The sequence below is a fragment of the Arachis stenosperma genome, chromosome 5 (assembly GCF_014773155.1).
Source record: "Arachis stenosperma cultivar V10309 chromosome 5, arast.V10309.gnm1.PFL2, whole genome shotgun sequence".
In the NCBI taxonomy this organism is placed as follows: Eukaryota; Viridiplantae; Streptophyta; class Magnoliopsida; order Fabales; family Fabaceae; genus Arachis; species Arachis stenosperma.
The window spans coordinates 97112650-97134038 of NC_080381.1; the positions used below are offsets into that span (position 1 = coordinate 97112650).

The following is a 21389-nucleotide window of genomic DNA, read 5'->3' on the forward strand; positions in this document are numbered from 1 at the left end:
CTGGCGTTCAACGCCAGTATCATGCTGCTGTCTGGCGTCTAGCGCCAGAAACAGGTTATAAGTTGGAGTTCAGCGCCCAAAACACGTTACAACCTGGCGTTCAACTCCAGAAACAGCCCAAGCACGTGAGAAGCTTTAGTCTCAGCCCCAGCACACACCAAGTGGGCCCCAAAAGTGGATTTCTGCACCAATTATCTTAGTTTACTCATATTCTGTAAACCTAGGCTACTAGTTTACTATTTAAAACAACTTTTAGAGGATTACTTAGCACCTCATGACATTTTCAGATCTGAATTACATACTTTTTGATGGCATGAGTCTCTAAACTCCATTGTTGGGGGTGAGGAGCTCTGCAGCGTCTCGATGAATTAATGCAATTGTTTCTGTTTCTCCTTTCAAACATGCGTGTTCCTATCTAAGATATTCATTTGCGCTTAATTATGGAGAAGGTGATGATCCGTGACACTCATCACCTTCCTCAATCCATGAACATGTGCCTGACAAACACCTCCGTTCTACATCAGATTGAATGAGTATCTCTTAGCTTCCTTAATCAGAATCATCGTGGTAAAAGCTAGAACTGATGGCGGCCACTCTTGAGGATCCGGAAAGTCTAAACCTTGTCTGTGGTATTCCGAGTAGGATTCAAGGATTGAATTGCTGTGACGAGCTTCAAACTCGCGATTGCTGGGCGTGATGACAAACGCAAAAGGATCAATGGATCCTATTCCAAAATGATCGAGAACCAACAGCTGATTAGCCGTGCTGTGACAGAGCATCTGGACCGTTTTCACTGAGAGGATGGGAGGTAGCCACTGACAATGGTGATTCCCTACATACAGCTTGCCATGGAAGGAGCCTTGCATTTATGAAAGTGAGTAAGCATTATGTTGCAGGGATTCAGAGGACAAAGCATCTCCAAAAACCCTAACATATTCTCCATTACTGCACAACAAGTAACTATTTCACACTCTTTTATTTTTCTAATAATTCCAACTGATAATTTTAATTAATATCCTGACTAAGAATGATAAAATAAACATAGCTTGCTTCAAACCAATAATCTCCGTGGGATCGACCCTTACTCACGTAAGGTATTACTTGGACGACCCAGTGCACTTGCTGGTTAGTGGTATGAAGCTGTGTTAAATAGTCCATTAATATTGGCATACCCAATTTCGTGCATCAGTGAGTAAGGATCGATTCCACAGGGATTGTTGGTATAAAGCAAGCTATAGTCATCTTGTAAATCCCAGTCAGGCGTATTTAAATGGATTAAGAGATTATTGTTTTAAATAATTATGATAAAATAAATAGAAATTAAAGATAAAGTTACTCATGTAATTCAATGATGGGAATTTCATATAGGTGTATGGAGGTGCTGTGTTCCTTCTATATCTTTGCTTTTCTACTTCTTCCTTCCAGTTTTTTATCACTCCTTTCTATGGCAAGCTGTATGTAGGGCATCACCATTGTCAATGGCTACATCCCATCCTCTAAGTGAAAATGGTCCAAATGCTCTGTCACAGCACGGCTAATCATCTGTCAGTTCTCAATCAGGTTGGAATAGAATCCAGTGATTCTTTTGCGTCTGTCACTAACGCCCAGCCTTCAGGAGTTTGAAGCTTGTCACAATCATTCAATCCCGGAATCCTACTCGGAATACCACAGACAAGGTTAGACTTTCCGGATTCCCATGAATGCCGCCATCATTTCTAGCTTATACCATGAAGATTCTAATTAAGGAATCCAAGAGATATGTACCCGGTCTAAGGTAGAACGAAATTGGTTGTCAGTCATGTACGTTCATAGGTGAGAATGATGATGAGTGTCACGGATCATCACATTAATCAAGTTGAAGTGCAACGAATATCTTAGAACAGGAATAAATCGAATTAAATAGAAAATAGTAGTAATTGCATTAAAACTTTGAGGTACAGCAGAGCTCCACACCCTTAATCTATGGTGTGTAGAAACTCCACCGTTGAAAATACATAAGTGATGAAGGTCCAGTCATGGCCGAATGGCCAGCCCCCAAGATCTCAGAACTAAATGTCCAAAGATGTCTAATACACTAGTAAAAAGTTCTATTTATACTAAACTAGCTACTAGGGTTTACAGGAGTAAGTAATTGATGCATAAATCCACTTCTGGGGCCCACTTGGTGTATGTTTGGGCTGGGCTTGATCTATCCACGAGCTGAGGCTTATCTTGGAGTTGCCAAGTTGTAACGTGTTTTGGGCGTTCAACTCTGGTTCGTGACGTGTTTCTGGCGTTTGACTCCAGAATGCAGCATGAAACTGGCGTTGAGCGCCAGTTTACGTCGTCAAATCTCGAACAAAGGATAGACTATTATATATTGCTGGAAAGCACTGGATGTCTACTTTCCAAAGCCGTTGAGAGCGCACTATTTGGAGTTACGGAGCTCCAGAAAATCTATTTCGAATGCAGGGAGGTCAGATTCCAACAGCATCAGCAGTCTTTTGTCAGCCTTTTATCAGAGTTTTGCTCAGGTCCCTCAATTTCAGCCAGAAAATGTCTGAAATCAAAGAAAAACACACAAACTCATAGTAAAGTCCAAAAATGTGAATTTGGCATAAAAACTAATGAAAACATTCCTAAAAGTAACTAGATCATACTTAAAACTACCTAAAAATAATGCCAAAAAGCGTATAAATTATCCGCTCATCACAACACCAAACTTAAATTGTTGCTTGTCCCCAAGCAACTGAAAATCAATTAGGATAAAAAGAAGAGAATATACTATAAATCCCAAAATATCAATGAATATTAATTATAATTAGATGAGCGAGACTTGTAGCTTTTTGCTTCTAAACAGTTTTGGCATCTCACTTTTTCCTTTGAGGTTTAAAATGATTGGCTTCTCTAGGAACTTAGAATTTCGGATAGTGTTATTGATTTTCCTAGTTAAGTATATTGATTCTTGAACACAGCTACTTTTATGAGTCTTGGTAGTGACCCTAAGCACTTTATTTTCCAGTATTACCACCTGATACACAAATGTCACAGACACACGACTGGGTGAACCTTTTCAGATTGTGACTCAGCTTTGCTAGAGTCCCCAGTTAGAGGTGTCCAGAGCTCTTAAGCACACTCTTTTTGCTTTGGATCACGACTTTAACCACTCAGTCTCAAGCTTTTCACTTGGGCCTTCATGACACAAGCACATGGTTAGGGACAGCTTGATTTAGCCGCTTATGCCTGGATTTTATTTCCTTGGGCCCTCCTATCCATTGATGCTCAAAGCCTTGGATCCTTTTTATCCTTGCCTTTTAGTTTTAAGGGCTATTAGCTTTTTCTGCTTGCTTTTTCTTTTTCTTTTTATTTTTTTTCACCATTATTATGTTTTTTTTACAAGCTTTTGCTTTTTCACTGCTTTTTCTTGCTTCAGAATCAATTTCATGATTTTTCAGATTATCAATAACATTTCTCTTTGTTCATCATTCTTTCAAGAGCTAATAACTTTAACATTCATAAACAACAAGATCAAACATATGCACTGTTCAAGCATTCATTCAGAAAACAAAAAGTATTGTCACCACATCAATATAATTAAACTAAATTCAAGGATAAATTTGAAACTCATGTACTTCTTGTTCTTTTGAATTAAAACATTTTTCATTTAAGAGAGGTGAAGGATTAATGGAATTATTCATAACTTTAAGACATAGTTACTAAATACTAATGATCATGCAGTAGAGACACAAAACATAGATGAACATATATAAAAACCGAAAAGCAGAAAAGATAAAAACAAGGAATGAGTCCACCTTAGTGGCGTCTTCTTCTTGAAGGACCAACAATGTCCTTAAGCTCTTCTATATCCCTTCCTTGCCTTTGTTGCTCCTCCCTCATTGCTCTTTGATCTTCTCTTATTTCATGGAGAATGATGGAGTGCTCTTGATGTTCCACCCTTAATTGTTCCACATTGTAACTCAAATCTTCTAGGGAAGTGTTGAGTTGTTCCCAATAGTTATTGGGAGGAAAGTGCATCCCCTGAGGCATCTCAGGGATTTCTTGATGATGAGCTTCCTCATGCATCTCTTGAGATCCGTGGACGGTCTCTCTTGTTTGCTCTATCCTCTTCTTGGTGATGGGCTTATCCTCTTCAATGAGGATGTCTCCTTCTATGATAACTCCAGCTGAGTAACATAGATGGCAAATAAGATGAGGAAAAGCTAGCTTTGCCGTGGTGGAGGACTTTTCGGTTATTTTGTAGAGTTCAAGAGGGATGACTTCATGAACTTCTACTTCCTCTCCAATCATGATGCTATGAATCATGATGACCCGATCCACAGTAACTTTGGATCGGTTGCTAGTAGGGATGATGGGGAGTTGGATGAGCTCCAACCATCCTCTAGCTACAAGCTTGAGGTCCAGTCTTCTCAGTTGAACTGACTTACCTTTGGAGTCTCTTTTCCATTGAGCTCCTTCCACACATATGTCCATAAGAACTTGGTCCAACCTTTGATCAAAGTTGACCCTTCTAGTGTAGGGGCATTCATATCCTTGCATCATGGGTAAGTTGAATGCCAACCTCACATTTTCCGAACTAAAATCTAAGTATTTCCCCCGAACCATTGTAAGATAATTCTTTGGATTCGGGTTCACACTTTTATCATGGTTCCTAGTGATCCATGCATTGGCGTAGAACTCTTGAACCATTAAGATTCCGACTTGTTGCATGGGGTTGGTTAGAACTTCCCAACCTCTTCTTCGGATCTCATGTCGGATCTCCGGATACTCATTTTTCTTGAGTTTGAAAAGGACCTCAGGGATCACCTTCTTCTTTGCCACAACATCATAGAAGTGGTCTTGATGGCTTTTGGAGATGAATCTTTCCATCTCCCACGACTCGGAGGTGGAAGCTTTTGTCTTCCCTTTCCCTTTTCTAAAGGCTTCTCCGGCCTTAGGTGCCATTAATGGTGATGGAAAAACAAAAATCTTATGATTTTACCACACCAAACTTAAAATATTGCTCGCCCTCGAGCAATAGAAGAAAGAAAAGAAGAAGAGAAAATATGGAGGAGAGTGAGGGGGAGGTGTATTCGCCCAAGCTATAGAAGAGAGGGTTGTGTTGTGTGAAAATGAAGTAGAATGGAGGGGTTTATATAGGGAAGGGAGAGACGGTAGGTTCGGCCATTTAGGGTGGGTTTGGGTGGGAAAAAATTTTTGAATTTTGAAGGTAGGTGGGGTTTCTGGGGAAGAGTAGATGGATGTGAGTGGTGAACGGGGTAATTGGGAAGAGAGATTGAGGTGATTGGTGAAGGGTTTTTGGGAAAGTGTGTTATAGGATTATTAGGAGGTAAGGTGGGAATATGTTAGGTGGGGATCCTGTGGGGTCCACAAATCCTGAGGTGTCAAGGATTTACATCCTTGCACCAATTAGGCATGTAAAATGCCTTTGCATGCAATTCTGGCGTTTAAACGCCGAAGTGATGCACGTTCTGGGCGTTCAACGCCCATGTGCAGCATGTTTCTGGCGTTGAACGCCAGTTCCATGCTTGTTACTGGCGTTTAGTGCCAGCTTTCCTCAGGGCATATTTCTGGCGTCCAAACGCCAGGATGTTGCTTGTTTCTGGCATTCAGCACCAGATCCATGCTCTGTTCTGGCGTTGAACGCCAGCCAGATGCTCCTTACTGGCGTTTAAACGCCAGTAAGTCCTTCCTCCAGGGTGTGATTTTTCTTCTTCTATTTTTGATTCTGTTTTTAATTTTAATATTTTTTTTGTGACTCCTCATGATCATGAACCTACTAAAACACAAAATAACAACAAAAATAAAATAAAAATAAAATTAGATAAATAAAAATTGGGTTACCTTCCAACAAGCGCTCTTTTAATGTCACTAGCTTGACAGTGGGCTCTCATGGAGCCTTAGAGAAGTTCAGAGCATGATGAAGGTCTCCCAACACCAAACTTAGAGTTTGAATGTGGGGTCTTCTCAACACCAAACTTAGAGTTTGGTTGTGGCCTCTCAACACCAAACTTAGAGTTTGACTGTGAGGGCTTTGTCTGACTCTGTACTGAGAGAAGCTTTTCATGCTTTCTCTCCAGTGTTACAGAGGGATGGCCGTGTGCCTTAAACACAAGGTAGTCCCCATTCAATTGAAGGACTAATTCTCCTCTGTTAACATCAATCATAGCACTTGCTGTGGCTAAGAGAGGTCTTCCAAGGATGATGCATTCATCTTCTTCCTTCCTAGTGTCTAAGATTATGAAACCAGCAGAGATGTAAAGGCCTTCAACCTTTACTAACACGTCCTCTACTAATCCATAAGCTTGTCTTACTGACTTGTCTGCGAATTGTAATGAGGATAAGGCAGGCTATACCTCAATGATCCCTACTTTCTCCATTACAGAGAGTGACATAAAATTTATGCCTGACCCCAGGTCACACAGAGCTTTGTTAAAGGTCATGGTGCCTATGGTACAGGGTATTAAGAATTTACCAGGATCTTGTCTCTTTTGAGGCAAAGTTTTCTGAACCCATGTATCTAGTTCACTAATGAGCAAGGGAGGTTCACCTTCCCAAGTCTCATTACCAAACAACTTGGCATTCAGCTTCATGATAGGTCCTAGATATTGAGCAACTTGCTCTCCAGTCACACCTTCATCCTCTTCTGAGGAAAAATAGTCTTCAGAGCTCATGAATGGCAGAAAGAGATTTAGTGGAATCTCTATGGTCTCTATATGAGCCTCAGATTCCTTTAGGTCCTTAATAAGGAACTCCTTCTTGTTTGAGAGACGTCCCAGGAGGTCTTCCTCACTAGGATTTTCGTCCTTCTCCTCCCTTGTGCATTTGGCCATATTGATTACATCAATGGCCTTGCACTCTCCTTTTGGATTCTCTTCTGTATTGCTTGGGAGAATATTGGGAGGAGTTTCAATGACTTTCTTACTCAGCTGGCCCACTTGTGCCTCCAAATTTCTAATGGAGGATCTTGTCTCACTCATGAAACTTAAAGTGGCTTTTGACAGATCAGAGACTAAGTTTGCTAAATTAGAGTGACTTTGCTCAGCATTCTCTGTCTGTTGCTGAGAAGATGATGCAAAAGGCTTGTTATTGCTGAGCTTGTTTCTTCCACCATTATTAAAGCCTTGTTGAGGCTTTTGTTGATCCTTCCATGAGAAATTTGGATGATTTCTCCATGATGAATTATAGGTGTTTCCATAAGGTTCACCCATGTAATTTACCTCTGCTATTGCAGGGTTCTCATGATCATAAGCTTCTTTAGAAGCTGCCTCTTTAGTACTGTTGGATGCATTTTGCCATCCATTCAGACTTTGAGAGATCATGTTGACTTGCTGAGTCAATACTTTGTTCTGAGCCAATATGGCATTCAGAGCATCAATTTCAAGAACTCTCTTTCTTTGAGGCATCTCACTATTCACGGAATTCCTCTCAGAAGTGTACATGAATTGGTTATTTGTAACCATGTCAGTAAGTTCTTGAGCTTCTGCAGGCGTTTTCTTTAGGTGAATGGATCCACCTGCCGAATGGTCCAATGACATTTTGGAAAACTCAGATAGACCGTAATAGAATATATCTAATATGGTCCATTCTGAAAACATGTCAGAAGGACACTTTTTGGTCATCTTCTTGTATCTTTCCCAAGCTTCATAGAGGGATTCACCATCTTTTTGCTTGAAGGTTTGAACATCGACTCTAAGCTTGCTCAGCTTTTTAGGAGGAAAGAATTTATCCAAGAAGGCCGTGACTAGCTTATCCCAGGAGTCCAGGCTATCTTTAGGTTGTGAGTCCAACCATGTTCTAGCTCTGTCTCTTACAGCAAAAGGAAAAAGAATGAGCCTGTAGACTTCAGGATTTACTCCATTCGTCTTAACAGTCTCACAAATCTGCAAGAACTCAGTTAAAAACTGATAAGGATCTTCAGATGGAAGTCCAGGAAATTTGCAATTTTGTTACATTAAAGCAACTAATTGAGGTTTCAGCTCAAAATTGTTTGCTAGAATGGCAGGAATTGAGATGCTTCTTCCATCAAACTTGGACGTGGGTTTAGTAAAATCACCAAGCATCCTCCTTGCATTATTGTTGTTGGGTTCGGCTGCCATCTCCTCCTCTTGTTCAAAAATTTCAGAAAGGTTGCCTCTAGATTGTTGTAATTTAGCTTCTCTTAGTTTCCTCTTCAGAGTCCTTTCAGGTTCAGGATCAGCTTCAACAAGAGTTCCTTTTTCCTTGTTCATGCTCATATGTAATATAAGAGAAAAAGAAAAAGAAAGAGGAATCCTCTATATCTGGACAAAGAGGATCCTTATTATTAGTAGAAGAAGAAAGGAATAAGAGTGGAGAATCCAATCACAAGGGTGAGGATAGAGGCAGTGATTGGAGATGAAGAGAGGTGAAGAGAAGTGTTAGTGAATAAATAAATAAATAGAAGAAGAGAAGAGAGAGAGAATTCAAAAATAATTTTGAAAAAGTAGTTAATGATTTTCGAAAATTAAAGATAAGATATAATTAAAATTAAAATTTAAAACAATTAGTTAATTTAAAAAGAATTTTGAAAAAGAATGAGATATTTTTGAAAATTAGAGAGGGAGAAGTAGTTAGGTGGTTTTGAAAAAGATAAGAAACAAACAAAAAGTTAGTTGGTTAGTTGAAAAAGATTTGAAATTCAATTTTGAAAAGATAAGATAAGAAGATATTTTGAAATCAAATTTTTGAAAATGATAAAATTTGAAAAAGATATGATAAAAAGATAAGATAAAAAGATATGATTGAAAAGATATGGTTAGAAAATATTTAATTTTTGAAATTAAAATTAATACCTTGACTAACAAGAAACTAAAAGATAAGATTCTAGAATTTAAAGATTGAACCTTTCTTAACAAGAAAGTAACAAACTTCAAATTTTTGAATCAATCACATTAATTGTTAGTAAAATTTCAATTTTTTTGAAAAAAAAAGATAAGAAAAAGATTTTGAAAATAAATTTTTAAAAATTTCGAAAATTATAAGAAAATTGAAAAAGATTTGATTTTTGAAAAAGATTTTGAAAAGATAAGATTTTTAAATTTGAAAATTTGACTTGACTTGTAAGAAACAACTAATTTTAAAAAAATTTTGACTAAGTCAACTCAAATTTTCAAAAATTATGAGAAAATTAAGGAAAAGATTTTTTTTTATTTTTTGAATTTTTAATGATGAGAGAGAAAAACAACAAAAATGACTCACAACATGAAAATTATGAATCAAAACTCATGATGCATGCAAGAACACTATGAATGTCAAGATGAACACCAAGAACACTTTGAAGATCATGATGAACATCAAGAACATAATTTTGAAAAATTTTTTTATGCAAAGAAAACATGCAAGACACCAAACTTAGAAATCTTTAATGCATAGACACTATGAATGCAAAAATGCACATGAAAAATAACAAAAGACACAAAACAAGAAAACATCAAGATCAAACAAGGAGACTTACCAAGAACAACTTGAAGATCATGAAGAACACTATGAATGCATGAATTTTCGAAAAATGCATAATAATTTTTAAAACATGCAATTGACACCAAACTTAAAAATTGACTCAAGACTTAAACAAGAAACACAAAATATTTTTGGTTTTTATGATTTTCTAATTTTTTTTGTATTTTCTTTTATTTTTTTTCGAAAATATTTTTTAGAAACACGACAATAAAGAAAAAAAAAATTTTGAAAGATTTTTGAAAACTTTTTGAAAAGAAAATTACGTAATCTGAGCAACAAGATGAACCGTTAGTTGTCCAAACTCGAACAATCCCCGGCAACGGCGCCAAAAACTTGATGGGCGAAATTGTGATCATCAATATTGGCTCCAAAGGCTTGGTGCTCTCAAACGTGAATCACACTTTATCACAACTCCGCACAACTAACCAGCAAGTGTACTGGGTCGTCCAAGTAATACCTTACGTGAGTAAGGGTCGATTCCACAGGGATTGTTGGTATGAAGCAAGCTATGGTCATCTTGTAAATCCCAGTCAGGCGGATTTAAATAGATTAAGAGATTATTGGTTTAAACAATGATAATAAAATAAATAGAAAATAAATATAAAGTTACTCATGTAATTCAATGGTGGGAATTTCAGATAGGTGTATGGAGGTGCTGTGTTCCTTCTGAATCTTTGCTTTTCTACTTCTTCCTTCCAGTTTTTTATCACTCCTTTCTATGGCAAGCTGTATGTAGGGTATCACCATTGTCAATGGCTACATCCCATCCTCTCAGTAAAAATGATCCAAATGCTCTGTCACAGCACGACTAATCATCTGTCGGTTCTCAATCAGGTTGGAATAGAATCCAGTGATTCTTTTGCGTCTGTCACTAACGCCCAGCCTTCAGGAGTTTGAAGCTCGTCACAGTCATTCAATCCCGGAATCCTACTCGAAATACCACAGACAAGGTTAGACTTTCCGGATTCCCATGAATGCCGCCATCAATTCTAGCTTATACCACGAAGATTCTGATTAAGAAATCCAAGAGATATGCGCCCGGTCTAAGGTAGAATGGAAGTTGTTAGTTGGTGGACGAAATTGTGATCACATGTTCTTTGATTTGATTCATTGTAATTGGATTTTAGAAATTGGCACTGAGTGAAAGCACAACTCCGTTCAACTAACCAGCAAGTGTACTGGGTCGTCCAAGTAATAACCTTACGTGAGTAAGGGTCGAATCCACAGAGATTGTTGGTATGAAGCAAGCTATGGTCACCTTGCAAATCTCAGTTAGGCAGATTAAATCTGTTTATGGTGAGTTCGAATATTAATAATAAATAAATAATAAAAAGGGATAGAATACTTATGCAGATTCATTGGTAGGAATTTCAGATAAGCGGAATGGAGGTGCTGTAGAGCTCTAGGACGCCTGCTCTCCTATTCCTTCTACCCAATCCTTCTTACTCCTCTCCATGGCAAGCTTTGTATAGGGGTTCACTATCAGCTGTGGCTACTTTCATTCCTCTCGGGGAAATAACCTGCACGGCTGTCACTCGCACAGCTAACCAGTCTGGAGGCATCACCCATGGTTGATAGCTGCATCCCATCCTCGCAGTGAAAGCTAATGCACGCACTCTGTCACAGTGCGGCCAATCACCGGTTGGTTCCCGCTCCTACTGGAATAGAATCCCTCTTTTGCGTTTGTCACTAACGCCCAGCAGGTTAAAGTTTGAAGCACGTCACAGTCATTCATGAACGGAATCCTACTCGGAATACCACAGACAAGGTGAGACTTTCCGGATTCCCAGGATCCTACTCGGAACACCACAGACAAGGTTGGACTTTCCGGATCCAGATGAATGCCGCCATCTATCTAACTTATACCACGAAGATTCTGTTGGGGAATCTAAGAGATACACATTCAAGCTTGTGTTGCATGTAGAACGTAAGTGGTTGTCAATCACGCGCGTTCATGAGTGAGAATGATGCTGAGGGTTATCTAACTCATCATCACTCATCATGTTCTTGAGTACGAATGAATATCTTGGAATATGGATAAAGTGGAGTATTGAATAAAAGAAAATAGAACTTCATTAATCTCTGAGGTACAGCAGAGCTCCACACCCTTGATCTATGGTGTGCAGAAACTCCACCGTTGAAAATACATAAGTGAAAGAAGGTCAGGCATGGCCGAATGGCCAGCCCCCTTAAACGTGATCAATGATCTCCTAAGATGAAGAATAAAACAGAACTGAGACCAAAGATGATTGATACATTAGTAAATCATCCTATTTATAATAAACTAGCTCCTAGGGTTTACATGAGTAAGTAATTGATGCATAAATCCACTTCTGGGGCCCACTTGGTGTATGCTTGGGCTGAGCTTGATCTATCCACGAGCTGAGGCTTCTCTTGGAGTTAAATTTCGAGTTGTGGTGTGCTTTGGGCGTTCAACTCCGGATTATGACGTTTTTCTGGCGTTTAACTCCAGAAAGGAGCGTGTACTTGGCGTTCAACGCCAGTTTGCGTCGTCATTCTTCGAATAAAGTATGGACTATTATATATTGCTGGAAAGCCCTGGATGTCTACTTTCCAACGCCGTTGAGAGCGCGCCATTTAGAGTTCTGTAGCTCCAGAAAATCCATTTCGAGTGCAGGGAGGTCAGAATCCAACAGCATCAGCAGTCCTTTTGTCAGCCTTTTTCAGAGTTTTGCTCAAATCCCTCAATTTCAGTCAGAATTTACCTGAAATCACCGAAAAAACACACAAACTCATAGTAAAGTCCAGAAATGTGAATTTAACATAAAAACTAATGAAAACATCCCTAAAAGTAGCTCAAACTTACTAAAAACTATATAAAACAATGCCAAAAAGCGTATAAATTATCCGCTCATCACAACACCAAACTTAAATTGTTGCTTGTCCCCAAGCAACTGAAAATCAAATAGGATAAAAGAAGAGAATATACTATAAAGTCCAAAATATCAATGAATATTAATTTAATTACATGAGCGGGACTTGTAGCTTTTTGCTTCTGAACAGTTTTGGCATCTCACTTTTTCCTTTGAAGTTCAGAGTGATTGGCATCTTTAGGAACTTAGAATTTCAGATAGTGTTATTGACTTTCCTAGTTAAGCATGTTGATTCTTGAACACAGCTACTTTTGAGTCTTGGCCGTGGCCCTAAGCACTTTGTCTTCCAGTATTACCACCGGATACACAAATGCCACAGACACATAACTGGGTGAACCTTTTCAGATTGTGACTCAGCTTTGCTAGAGTCCCCAGTTAGTGGTGTCCAGAGCTCTTAAGCACACTCTTTTGCCTTGGATCACGACTTTAACCACTCAGTCTCAAGCTTTTCACTTGGACCTTCATGACACAAGCACATGGTTTAGGGACAGCTTGATTTAGCCGCTTAGGCCTGGATTAAATTTCCTTGGGCCCTCCTATCCATTGATGCTCAAAGCCTTGGATCCTTTTTACCCTTGCCTTTTGGTTTTAAGGGCTATTGGCTTTTTCTACTGCTCCTTCTCTTTTTTTTTTTTTTTTTTCGCCATTTTTTCCCCTTTTTTTTTTTTTTTTTTTTCGCAAGCTTTCTTTTTCACTGCTTTTTCTTGCTTCAAGAATCAATTTCATGATTTTTCAGATCCTCAATAACATTTCTCTTTGTTCATCATTCTTTCAAGAACCAACAATTTTAACACTCATAAACAACAAGATCCAAAGACATATGCACTGTTCATTCATTCATTCAGAAAACAAAAGCATTGTCACCACATCAAAATAATTAAACTAAATTCAATAATAATTTCGAAAATTATGTACTTCTTGTTCTTTTGAATTAAAACATTTTTCTTTTAAGAGAGGTGAAGGACTAATGGAATTTATTTATAGCTTTAAGGCATGGTTACATACTAATGATCATGAAATAAAGACACAAAACATAAATAAACATAATAATTAAAACCGAAAATAGAAAGAAATAAAGAACAAGGAATGATCCACCTCTAGTGGCGTCTTCTTCTTGAAGGACCAATGATGTTCTTCAACTCTTCTATGTCCCTTCCTTGCCTTTGTTGCTCCTCCCTCATTGCTCTTTGATCTTCTCTTTTTCTTGAAGAGTGAGGGCGTGCTCATGGTGTTCCACCCTTAGTTGTTCCACATTATGGCTCAAATCTTCCAAGGAGGTGCTAAGTTGCTCCCAATAGTTGTTGGGAGGAAAGTGCATTTGAGGCATTTGTTGATGGTGAACCTCCTCTTGTTCTCCTTGAGGGCCGTGAGGAACTTCCCTTGTTTGCTCCATCCTTTTCTTGGTGATGGGCTTGTCTTCTTCTATGGAGGCATCTCCATCTATGATAACTCCGGCTGAATAACATAGATGGCATATGAGGTGAGGGAATGCTAGCCGTGCCATGTATGAAGGTTTGTCAGCTATTTTGTAGAGTTCATTGGCTATGACTTCATGAACCTCTACTTCTTCACCAATCATGATGCTATGAACCATGATGGCCCGATCCACAGTAACTTCAGATCGGTTGCTTGTGGGGATGATGGATCTTTGAATGAACTCCAACCATCCTCTAGCTACAGGCTTGAGGTCCAGTCTTCTTAGTTGGACTGGCTTGCCTTTGGAGTCAACTCTCCATTGGGCGCCTTCCACACAAATGTCCCTAAGGACTTGGTCCAACCTTTGATCAAAGTTGACCCTTCTAGTGTAGGGGTGTTCATCACCTTGCATCATAGGCAAATGAAATGCCAACCTCACATTCTCCAGACTAAAATCCAAGTATTTCCCCCTAACCATGGTGATATAGTTTTTCGGACTTGGGTTCATACCTTGGTTATGGTTTCTAGTGATCCATGCATTGGCATAGAACTCTTGAACCATGAGAATTCCGACTTGTTGCATGGGGTTGGCTAAGACTTCCCAACCTCTTTTTTGAATTTCAAGTCGGATTTCCGGATACTCATTCTTCTTGAGTTTGAAAGGGACCTCATGGATCACTTTCTTCTTTGCCACAACATCATAGAAGTGGTCTTGGTGGCTCTTGGAGATGAATCTCTCCTTCTCCCATGACTCGGAAGTGGAAGCTTTTGCCTTCCCTTTTCCTTTTCTTGAGGAAACTCCGGCCTTGGGTGCCATTGATGGTGAATGAAAAATAAAAAGCTTAGGCTTTTTACCACACCAAACTTAAAATTTGCTTGTCCCCAAGCAAAAAGAAAAGAAGAGTAGAAGAAGAAGAAGAAAATATGGAGAGAGGGAGAAGAGAGGGTTCGGTTATGTGGGAGAATGTGGGTTTGTGTTGTGTGAAAATGTAAAAGAAAAGAAGGGTATTTATAGGGAGGGGGGAGGGTATAGGTTCGGCCATGTTGGGTGGGAAAGGGTGGGAAATTGAATTTGAAAGTAGTGGGGGTAGGTGGGGTGTATGGGGAAGAGGGGTATGATGTGAATGGTGAATGGGGTAATTGGGAAGAGGAATTGAGGTGATAGGTGAAGGTTTTTGGGAAGTGTGACATTGAGAATGAGATTTGGATTAGAAGAATGTGATTAGGATTAAAAGAAATGTGGTAGGTGGGGAAGGTGAGGATCCTGTGGGGTCCACAGATCCTGAGGTGAAAACAAATACCATTCCTTCACCATATAGGCATGTAACATGCCTTGATGCATCATTCTGGCGTTCAAACGCCCATTGATGCTAGTTCTGGGCGTTAAACGCCCATGTTATGCATGATTCTGGCGTTGAACGCCAGTTTCATGCTTGTTTCTGGCGTTCAGCGCCAGATTGTCCTCTGTGTGCGCATCCTGGCGTTAAACGCCAGGTTGTTGCTTGTTTTGGGCGTTCAACGCCAGAATGGTGCTCTGTTCTGGCGTTGAACGCCGGCCAGATGCACCTTCTGGGCGTTGAACGCCAGCCCGTGCGTCCCCAGGGTGAAAAATTTTTTTTTTCTTCTGTTTTTGACTCTGTTTTTAATTTTTTTGATTTTTTCGTGACTCCTTATGATCATGTACCTAATAAAACACAAAAATAACAAAGAAACAAAATAAAATAAAATTAGATGAATAAAATTGGGTTGCCTCCCAACAAGCGCTTCTTTAATGTCAATAGCTTGACAGTGGCTCTCATGGAGCCACATAGTGATCAGGTCAATTTAGTGTGTAGTGTTCCCAACACCAAACTTAGAGTTTGGATATGGGGTTTGAACACCAAACTTAGAGTTTGGTTGTGGCCTCACAACACCAAACTTAGAGTTTAACTGTGGAGGCTCTTCTTGACTCTGAACTGAGAGAAGCTCTTCATGCTTACTCTCTTTTGTCATAGAGGGATGGCCATGTGCTTGAAACACAAGGTAGTCCCCATTCAATTGAAGGACTAACTCACCTCTGTTGACATCTATCACAGCTCCTGCTGTGGCTAGGAAAGGTCTTCCTAGGATGATGCATTCATCATCTTCCTTCCTAGTATCTAGGATTATGAAATCAGTAGGGATGTAAAGGCCTTCAACCTTTACTAGCACGTCCTCTACTAATCCATAAGCTTGTCTTATGGACTTATCTGTCAATTGTAATGAGAACAAGGCAGGTTGTACCTCAATGATCCCCATCTTCTCCATTACAGAGAGTGGCATAAGATTTATCCCTGACCCTAGATCACATAGAGCTTTTTCAAAGCTCATGGTGCCAATGGTACAAGGTATTAAGAACTTGCCAGGATCTTGTTTCTTTTGAGGTAGAGTTTTCTGAATCCAAGTGTCTAGTTCACTAATGAGTAAGGGAGGTTTACTTTCCCAAGTCTCATTACCAAACAGTTTGGCATTCAGCTTCATGATAGCTCCTAAATATAGAGCAGCTTGCTCTCCAATCACATCTTCATCCTCTTCAGAGGATGAATATTCTTCAGAGCTCATGAATGGCAGAAGGAGATTTAATGGGATCTCTATGGTCTCTAGATGAGCCTCAGATTCCTCTGGATCCTTAATAGGAAACTCCTTCATGCTTGAAGGACGTCCCAGGAGGTCTTTCTCCTTAGGATTTTCGTCCTCCTCCTCCCTAGTGCATTCGGTCACTTTGATTAAATCAATGGCCTTGCACTCTCCTTTTGGATTCTCTTCTGTATTGCTTGGGAGAATACTGGGAGGAGTTTCAATAACTTTCTTACTCAGCTGGCCCACTTGTGCTTCCAGATTTCTAATGGAAGATCTGGTTTCATTCATGAAACTGAAAGTGGCCTTTGACAGATCAGAGACTATGTTGGCTAAATTAGAATTGTTTTGTTCAGAGTTCTCTGTCTGTTGCTGAGAAGATGATGGATATGGCTTACTATTATTCAGCCTTGCACGTCCACCATTGTTAAAACCTTGTTGAGGTTTTTGTTGATCCTTCCATGAGAAATTTGGATGATTTCTCCATGTTGGGTTATAGGTGTTTCCATAAGGTTCACCTAAGTAATTAACCTCTGCCATGGCAGGGTTTTCAGGATCATAAGCTTCTTCAGAAGCTGCCTCTCTATTACTGTTGGATGCATGTTGCAATCCATTCAGATTCTGAGAGATCATGTTGACCTGTTGAGTCAACACTTTGTTCTGAGCCAATATGGCATTCAGAGCATCAATTTCAAGAACTCCTTTCTTCTGAGGTACCCCATTGTTCACGGAATTCCTCTCAGAAGTATACATGAACTGGTTGTTTGCAACCATGTCAATGAGTTCTTGAGCCTCTTCAGGCGTTTTCTTCAGGTGAATAGATCCACCTGCAGAATGGTCCAATGACATTTTCGAAAATTCAGAGAGACCATAATAGAATATATCTAATATGGTCCATTCAGAAAACATGTCAGATGGACATCTCTTTGTCAGCTGCTTGTATCTTTCCCAAGCTTCATAGAGGGATTCACCATCTTTTTGTTTGAAGGTTTGAACATCCACTCTCAGCTTGCTCAGCTTTTGAGGAGGAAAGAACTTATCTAAGAATGCAGTGACAAGCTTATCCCATGAGTCCAGGCTATCCTTGGGTTGAGAATCCAACCATACTCTAGCTCTGTCTCTTACAGCAAAAGGGAAAAGCAAGAGTCTGTAGACTTCTGGATTAACTCCATTTGTCTTTACAGTGTCACAGATCTGCAAGAACTCAGTTAAAAACTGGTAAGGATCTTCAGATGGAAGTCCATAAAACTTGCAGTTTTGTTGCATTAATGCAACTAGTTGAGGCTTAAGCTCAAAGTTATTGGCTCCAATGGCAGGAATGGAGATGCTTCTTCCATCAAACTTGGATGTTGGCTTTGTGAAGTCACCAAGCATTCTCCTTGCATTATCATTATTTTTCGGCCATCTCTTCCTCTTGTTCGAAATTTTCTGAAAGGTTGCTTCTGGATTGTTGTAATTTAGCTTCTTTTAATTTTCTCTTCAGAGTCCTTTCAGGTTCTGGATCAACTTCAACAAGAGTGCCTTTGTCCCTGTTCCTGCTCATATGAAAGAAAAGGGAACACAAAAAAAAGAAAGAAGGAATCCTCTATGTCACAGTATAGAGATTCCTTTATGTTAGTAGAAAAAGAAAGGGGTAGAAGAAGAGGAATGGATTCGGATTTTTGATGAAGAGGGGTGAAGAGAAGTGTTAGTAATTAAATAATTAAATAGAAGAGGAAGAGAGAAGAGAAATTTCGAAAATAATTTTGAAAAGGAGTTAGTGATTTTCGAAAATTAGAGATAAAATGTAATTAAAATTAAAACATGAAATAATTAATTAATTAAAAGAACTTTTGAAAAAGAGAGAGATATTTTCGAAAATAGAAGAGGAAAAAGTAGTTAGGTGGTTTTGAAAAAGATAAGAAACAAACAAAAAGTTAGTTAGTTGATTGAAAAAGATTTGAAATCAAAATTTAAAAAGATAAGAAGATAGTAAGTTGGATAAGATATTTTAAAATCAAATTTTGAAAAAGATAAAATTTTTGAAAAAGATAAAATTTTTTTTTTTGAAAAGATAAGATAAAAGATAAAAAGATTTAATTCAGAAAAATTTTGAAATTATTTACTTTACTAACAAGAAACTACAAGATAAGATTCTAGAACTTAAAGATTGAACCTTTCTTAACAAGAAAGTAACAAACTTCAAATTTTTGAACCAATCACATTAATTATTAGTGAATTTTCGAAAATTACATATAAAGATAAGAAAAAGAATTTGAAAATATTTGAAAAATATTTTTGAAATTTTCGAAAATAAGAAAAATTTGAAAAAGATATGATTTTTGAAAAAGATTTTGAAAAGATAAGATTTTTAAAAATTGAAATTTTGATTTGACTTGTAAGAAACAACTAATTTTAAAAATTTTTGACCAAGTCAACCCAAAGTTTCGAAAATTTGGAGGAAAATAAGGAAAAGATATTTTTTTTGATTTTTGAATTTTTAATTATGAAAGAGAAAAACAACAAAAATACTTTTATGCATGAAATTTTTAGATCAAAATAATGAATGCATGCAAGAATGCTATGAATGTCAAGATGAACACCAAGAACACTTTGAAGATCATGATGAACATCAAGAACATAATTTTGAAAAATTTTTGATGCAAAGAAAACATGCAAGACACCAAACTTAGAAATTTTTAATGCATGGAAAATATGAATGCAAAAATGCACATGAAAAACATCAAACAACACAAAACAAGAAATCATCAAGATCAAACAAGAGGACTTGTCAAGAACAACTTGAAGATCATGAAGAACACTATGAATGCATGGATTTTCGAAAAAATGCAAGAAAAATTTTAAAAGCATGCAATTGACACCAAACTTAAAAATTGACTCAAGACTCAAACAAGAACACAAAATATTTTTGGATTTTATGATTTTCTAATTTTTTTGGATTTTTTTTATTAATATTTTCGAAAATAATGTGAAGAAAAACGAAAAATAAAAAGAAAAATTTTGAAAAAGATTTTTGAAAAGAAAATTACCTAATCTGAGCAACAAGATGAACCGTCAGTTGTCCATACTCGAACAATCCCCGGCAACGGCGCCAAAAACTTGGTGGACGAAATTGTGATCACATGTTCTTTGATTTGATTCATTGTAATTGGATTTTAGAAATTGGCACTGAGTGAAAGCACAACTCCGTTCAACTAACCAGCAAGTGTACTGGGTCGTCCAAGTAATAACCTTACGTGAGTAAGGGTCGAATCCACAGAGATTGTTGGTATGAAGCAAGCTATGGTCACCTTGCAAATCTCAGTTAGGCAGATTAAATCTGTTTATGGTGAGTTCGAATATTAATAATAAAATAAATAATAAAAAGGGATAGAATACTTATGCAGATTCATTGGTAGGAATTTCAGATAAGCGGAATGGAGGTGCTGTAGAGCTCTAGGACGCCTGCTCTCCTATTCCTTCTACCCAATCCTTCTTACTCCTCTCCATGGCAAGCTTTGTATAGGGGTTCACTATCAGCTGTGGCTACTTTCATTCCTCTCGGGGAAATAACCTGCACGGCTGTCACTCGCACAGCTAACCAGTCTGGAGGCATCACCCATGGTTGATAGCTGCATCCCATCCTCGCAGTGAAAGCTAATGCACGCACTCTGTCACAGTGCGGCCAATCACCGGTTGGTTCCCGCTCCTACTGGAATAGAATCCCTCTTTTGCGTTTGTCACTAACGCCCAGCAGGTTAAAGTTTGAAGCACGTCACAGTCATTCATGAACGGAATCCTACTCGGAATACCACAGACAAGGTGAGACTTTCCGGATTCCCAGGATCCTACTCGGAACACCACAGACAAGGTTGGACTTTCCGGATCCAGATGAATGCCGCCATCTATCTAACTTATACCACGAAGATTCTGTTGGGGAATCTAAGAGATACACATTCAAGCTTGTGTTGCATGTAGAACGTAAGTGGTTGTCAATCACGCGCGTTCATGAGTGAGAATGATGGTGAGGGTTATCTAACTCATCATCACTCATCATGTTCTTGAGTACGAATGAATATCTTGGAATATGGATAAAGTGGAGTATTGAATAAAAGAAAATAGAACTTCATTAATCTCTGAGGTACAGCAGAGCTCCACACCCTTGATCTATGGTGTGCAGAAACTCCACCGTTGAAAATACATAAGTGAAAGAAGGTCAGGCATGGCCGAATGGCCAGCCCCCTTAAACGTGATCAATGATCTCCTAAGATGAAGAATAAAACAGAACTGAGACCAAAGATGATTGATACATTAGTAAATCATCCTATTTATAATAAACTAGCTCCTAGGGTTTACATGAGTAAGTAATTGATGCATAAATCCACTTCTGGGGCCCACTTGGTGTATGCTTGGGCTGAGCTTGATCTATCCACGAGCTGAGGCTTCTCTTGGAGTTAAATTTCGAGTTGTGGTGTGCTTTGGGCGTTCAACTCCGGATTATGACGTTTTTCTGGCGTTTAACTCCAGAAAGGAGCGTGTACTTGGCGTTCAACGCCAGTTTGCGTCGTCATTCTTCGAATAAAGTATGGACTATTATATATTGCTGGAAAGCCCTGGATGTCTACTTTCCAACGCCGTTGAGAGCGCGCCATTTAGAGTTCTGTAGCTCCAGAAAATCCATTTCGAGTGCAGGGAGGTCAGAATCCAACAGCATCAGCAGTCCTTTTGTCAGCCTTTTTCAGAGTTTTGCTCAAATCCCTCAATTTCAGTCAGAATTTACCTGAAATCACAGAAAAACACACAAACTCATAGTAAAGTCCAGAAATGTGAATTTAACATAAAAACTAATGAAAACATCCCTAAAAGTAGCTCAAACTTACTAAAAACTATATAAAAACAATGCCAAAAAGCGTATAAATTATCCGCTCATCATTAGTCATGCGCGTTCATAGGTGAGAATGATGATGAGTGTCACAGATCATCACATTCATCAAGTTGAAGTGCAACGAATATCTTAGAACAGGAATA

At 38.6% G+C, this 21389-nt stretch overlaps 1 protein-coding gene and 1 non-coding gene across 2 annotated transcripts in view; both read left to right on the plus strand.

Moving 5' to 3' along the window:
* LOC130980989 (uncharacterized) overlaps positions 1 to 21389 on the plus strand; it is a 34500-nt gene that overhangs the window by 11496 nt on the left and 1615 nt on the right. The gene's annotated exons all lie outside the window — the stretch shown is intronic.
* On the plus strand, positions 7594 to 7697 carry LOC130983339 (small nucleolar RNA R71). The gene has a single exon (XR_009087335.1). It is a non-coding gene; the product is annotated as a small nucleolar RNA R71 (small nucleolar RNA).